Source organism: Pleurodeles waltl, chromosome 8 (genome assembly GCF_031143425.1).
Source record: "Pleurodeles waltl isolate 20211129_DDA chromosome 8, aPleWal1.hap1.20221129, whole genome shotgun sequence".
Classification (NCBI taxonomy): Eukaryota; Metazoa; Chordata; class Amphibia; order Caudata; family Salamandridae; genus Pleurodeles; species Pleurodeles waltl.
Window position 1 is genome coordinate 1,148,332,799 of NC_090447.1, and position 5,853 is coordinate 1,148,338,651.

Sequence of the window (5,853 nt, forward strand, 5' to 3'; positions counted from 1 at the left end):
AGCACTGGGGGGGAAAAGGCCCAGCAGCTAAGAGGTTAACCAATCCTGAGGTGCTATTTGCATGTGTGCATTATATAGATCTGTGATGAAATCCTTCTGTTGTACTGGTGCCAACAACTTTTGGGGAGGAATAATGGGTTCTCCTATTTTATCTTGTTTTATGTCTGAGGTATGTCCGTATCTAGATAACACATCAGATTGAATTTGTTGTGCACCTGGTCTATAGGTTATAACAAAGTCAAATGTGCTAAAAAAAATTAACCAGCGCATCTGACGTGGTGTTAGTGCTTTAAGTGATCCAAAAAACTGTAGGTTCTTATGGTCAGAAAAGATTGTAACTGGGTACTTGGCTCCCATTAAATGGTGCCTCCATTCTGAAAAGGCTACTTTGATAGCTAGTAGTTCCCTTTCAGCCACAGTGTAATTTTGTTCAGCTGACAATAACTTTTTAGAATAGAAGGCTATAGGATGTAACTGGCCATCTACTGCATCTCGTTGAGAGAGAACTCCTCCTAAAGCTACTTGTGAAGCATCCGCTTCAACAAAAAAGGGCAAGTCAGGATCAGGATGTTTCAGAATTGGGGCTGAAGTGAACTTTTGTTTTAGGAGTTGAAAGGCGTGTGCCGCCTCATCAGTCCAAAGAAATCGTTGCCCTTTCCGCAACAAGGTAGTTATTGGGGCCGCAATGTCTGCAAAATGTGCAATAAACCTCCTATAAAAATTGGCGAAACCCAGAAATTTCTGAATATCTTTTACAGAGGATGGTTCTGTCCAATCAGCAATAGCACTGATTTTCTTTACATCCATAGTTATTCCTTGAGGTGACAGGCAGTATCCTAAAAAGTCCACCTTGTTGACATTAAAAGTACACTTTTCTAACTTAGCAAAAAGATGATTTTTTTTTAACTTTGATAATACTGCACGAACATGTTGGGTATGTTCTTCTGAGTTCTTAGAGTAAATGAGGATGTCGTCTATGTATACTATGACACAAACGTCCAGGAATTCGTGTAGGACCTCATTTATAAAGAACTGAAAGGCCGCAGGGGCATTACATAACCCAAAGGGCATTACTGTGTACTCAAATAAACCAAACTTTGTCTTGAAAGCTGTCTTCCACTCATCCCCCTCTTTTACTCGGACCAGGTGGTAAGCTCCCCGCAGATCTAGTTTAGTGTATACAGTAGAATGTCTTAATTGATCCAACAACACAGGTATTAGAGGAAGAGGATATTTATTCTTTATTGTAGCCTTATTTAGTCCTCTATAATCGATACACGCGCGCAGGGATTTATCCGGCTTCGGGATAAAAAAGAGTGGGGATGACACCGGAGATGTGGAATGACGGATGAACCCAGACTGTAGTAGGTCATCTAGGTAGGTTCTTAAGTATTTGGTTTCTTCGTCAGTCAAAGCATATACTCTGTTATTAGGTAAAGGGGCCCCTGGGATAAGATCTATACGGCAGTCATAAGACCGATGTGGGGGCAGCACACTAGCCTTTACTGGATCAAAGACGTCTTTAAAGTCAGAATATTCAGGAGGGAGACTTGGTTCATCTTGTGTAACATTAGCACAGTGTAATACTGTGCTCTGTTCTGTACCTGCTTCTTGATAGCAATTGATTCTACAGAAAGAGGAATCCAAAGTAACAGTTCTATTCACCCAATCAATTTTTGGGTTATGAGTTGTTAACCAGGGTACCCCGAGAATCAAACCAAAATTAGGAGTATCTATCAGATCAAAGCTAATCACCTCTGTGTGCCCGTTCTGACAGACCATAACAAGTGGACTTGTTTGTTTTGTGATTAATCCAGAGATCAATTCTGATCCATCCACTGCACATACTGCTTCTGGACAAGGCTTTAGGCACATAGGAAGTCCTAAGATTTCAGCTAACTTATTATCCACAAAATTTCCTGTCGCGCCTGAGTCCAGTAGGACAGGGAGAGAATGCCTCACTTGGATAGTAACAATTAAAACGACCTGAATTATGAAATGTCTAGGTATGTGCGGTACCCTGAAGGCTGCAGCATTAGAGGTTTGATTAAGATGTTTTCTCGAACAAGTAACCTCTCCCCTTGTCGAGCTTAATCGTTTCCCGATTCAGTTGAGGAGGTGGAGGAAACAGCACCCTTTCGTGGAGTTTTAGGCTTTACTGGACATTCTCTGGCAAAGTGACCTGCCCTGCCACAATATAAACATAATTGAAATTTTCTCCTTCTTTCTTTTTCCTCTGATGTGAGTGGACCTCTGAGTGTCCCTATTTGCATAGGCTCTGGTTCAGGGAGTTTATTATCTGTGTCTTTCTTCTCGTGTCTAATAAAAGTTAACCGTGATTCCAGTTTGTATTTATCTCCCTTTCTTTCTCCTAGTCTATGTTCTAATTTCACAACTAAATCTACAAAGTCCGAATAGTCTTTTGGCAAATCAACGATATGAGCCAGCGCGTCTTTTAACTCGTCTCTCAAACCTTTATAAAAAAGGGAGACACGCTTTTCTTCTGGCCACTGTGTCTCGGTGAGTAAACGATTAAAACTAGTGAGATAGGTCAATAAATCCTTGTTGCCTTGTTTAAGATTTAAAAGCTCATTATCACTTGCCTGCATGAAAGTGTGTTTTGCAAAAAGGCTGGTCATGGTACGTTTAAATTGATTCCAATTATGGAGGATGGGATCATCTCTATCCACGAAAGGAATTGACCAATTGGCTGCTGTGCCACCCAAATAAGACAAGACGAATGCCACTTTCGTATCATCAGTAGGGAACTGTTGTGGCTTACAAATGAAGTGTAATTGACATTGATTGATAAAAACATGGAATTAGTTACTATCTCCATGAAAACGTTCAGGTGCTGCTAAGGGCACAACATTAGGAACATTAACAGTAACCTCAACTGGGGAAGGCAAAGTTGTATGTTTTGATGGCGCCCCTGTCTCTGAGGAGGTTTTAAACAAAGGCGTAGAAGCTGTGTTCCACTGAGATCCCCTAAATTTATACCTGCTTAAATCCTGTTTTAAAGAGGTATTCTCCATCTTTAATCTCTCTATTTCCTCTTGCATATGTTGCAAGATGCCAGACACTGATTCATTATGAGCCAAGTCCTCATTTAGGGCCTGCGCCATATCCATGACGTCAATGCCCTCTATTTCTTCCCGGGTATTCATCGTCCACCAGAACTGACATTTTTTAAGGCTTGTGCTTCTGTCAAAGCCCAGCTCACCTGAGTTCTTGTTCAGTTCTGATGGAGGTTGAAGACAATCCGACCCCACCCTGAAACTGCTTGTTCCAGCACACTAGTTTTTAAAACAGTGCACTAAGAACAGAAGCTCAAGGGAAGTGGATAAAATGAAAAAGAGAGACAACACCGTTCTTGCGTTTCCACTGTTGAAGTGCTGCACAAATCTGCGGCCCTTTCTGACTTTTGTAGAAACTGGTGCCTAATGAAACATAAACAAAGAACAGATAAGTGCAACCTATTCCTAAATGGGTTCCTGACTATCCCTTTATTTATTAGAAATTCTCTTCTAAAAGTACCTCTTGGATCCTGGTCTCTAGTTTCCAGGTTTGGAATGTGTTACTGCTCTGGGATGTGTTTTCTATTACTGTAAAGCTTCTAAAACATTAAACAAATACCGTTATCAGAATTACCAATATCAAGCATTCATCATAATATAACTAAAGCCTAAATTCCCAATAGCAGACTCACTTTTCCCATATTTCCAGAATCTTTTATAAAACAAATACTGTACTTTTACATCAAAATACAGCATGTAATTTGTGCAAGTCCTTGATTTACTGTTTGCCTTGCTGTTAATGGTTTCCACTGTTCGATTCTTAAAAGTTCCATGAGAAAAAACAATGTTTGCTTCACAAAGTTCTGCAAAATATTCTTGTAACAAAGAGTTTGAATCACAATGTTCGTGGAAGGTATTTCGTTTCAAATTGTCTATACACGAATCCAGAAATTGTTGTCAAAGTTCTTTCAGGTAATAAAAGGTTTTGCACTTACTTGTTGCTGGCAAGAGATACTGATCAGTCTAACCTTGTCTTCTTTCTCTTTTGCAGGTTACTCATAGGAGAGAGGCTGAAGCAAGGAGGAACCGGAAACCGGAAGAAGGAAGAGCCAGAAGCTGCGCCCATTGAAGTCAATGAAAGTCTGTAAAGAGCAGGAGTGCCAGCGCCGAGGGATCTGTTCTCAGGTAAGCGGGAGGTAGACGAGCACAAGCACTCGGTGAGGCTCGGGGGATGCCTTTTATAGACAGGGCTGGGTGTGGTCCTCACATGCTGCACATGTTCTTGGAAGGTGTGCAGAGCTGGGTGTGGTTTGAAGAGCTGGGTGTGGTCCTCACATGCTGCACATGTTCTTGAAAGGTGTGCAGAGCTGGGTGTGGTTTGAAGAGCTGGGTGTGGTCCTCACATGCTGCACATGTTCTTGAAAGGTGTGCAGAGTTTCAGTTATTATACAAATGAGTTGGATTAACACATGGCCTAGGGAGGAGTATTTTAAAGAAGCCTTGGTAAAAGCAAGGCCCAATGTGTAAACAAAACAGCACATTAAACAACATACACAGAAGCCTGGGGGGGGGGGAAGGTGAGATAACAAGAAAGGCTTTCAATAGTAAGTTTAAAAGGGAGCTATTACAGAACCCACTAGTGCAGTGAGAGGGGACATGCTCTTTGCTGTGTACAAACCCTAACACTGATAGGGCATTCTTGAGGAACTCTGACTATATGGAGGGGTCCACCACTCCACACCCAGTATGGAGTTGGGGGTGGGGGTTTGGGGGTCTCCGTTATGTTTCGGCGCAACAGATGCTCCGGGGATAGAAGTATGGGATGGGGTGCAGCTGGGGGAGTTTGAGGGAGTTGGTTTTAAAGTTCTATTCTTGCTGTGGTCGCATCATCATGCCTCTAGGTCCACATTACTAATATGCCCCCCTGGGGGGACTTGCTGCCCATGTGCCCCCCTAACCAGGAGACCGGTGCACATAAAGTCCTAAATGCATACAAAAACTGTTTCTCTACACACATCTGGGCTTCTTAACAAAGTCCTCTTGTGTAATGTTTATGGACTCCTAGACAGGACTGAGATCCGTGGTTTTTAGTGCCCTTCACTGCTTTGCCCCCTCGGTAGCAATGCTTCAGGAAATGCACCTGCTGGGCGCGCTCTGCCCAATGCTATCACGCAGTGGCTATGATGCGGGCTTCACTAGAGGCTTCAGGGGAGTGGCAATCCTGATACACTGCTCAATTCCTATTGTGATCACTGCAACCAAGAGAGACCCACAGGGCCGTTACATTGCTGTGTCAGGCACCCTTGGAGGCCAATCAGTTAACATCCTGAGCATATATTCCCCCCCCCCCCCGGCACTCAAACACTTTCTAATGGCCCTCCAGGAGGTGATGGTGTGACTTACCCCAGGCCTGACAATCCTGGGGGGTGACTTCAACGTTGTCTTGAGCCCAGAGATTGACGCCACTGGAATGCCCACTGCGACCAGTATGGCCCGGGCAAAGCAGCTGCTTAGCTGGTCAGAGGGGTTGGGTCTCTGGAGATACTTGAGCGTGGAGTTTCAGGTCATGCACCACTCCTGATGCAGATGAAGGACCCTGGCAAGACCCAATACCCTATGTGATGACTAAATGCCTGGTGCCTTCAAGATGAAACTTTTGTCCAGGCCATATGGGAAGAAGTCACACACTATTTTGCACTAAATACTGGATCCGTGCGCTTAGCGGGTGCACTGAGGGCCACCTGCAAGGCCACCCTTAGAGGGCACGCTAGGCATCTCCTCTGAGTGCAGGAGCAGGTGAAGAACCAGCAGATGGCTGACCTTGAAGTTCAGGCAC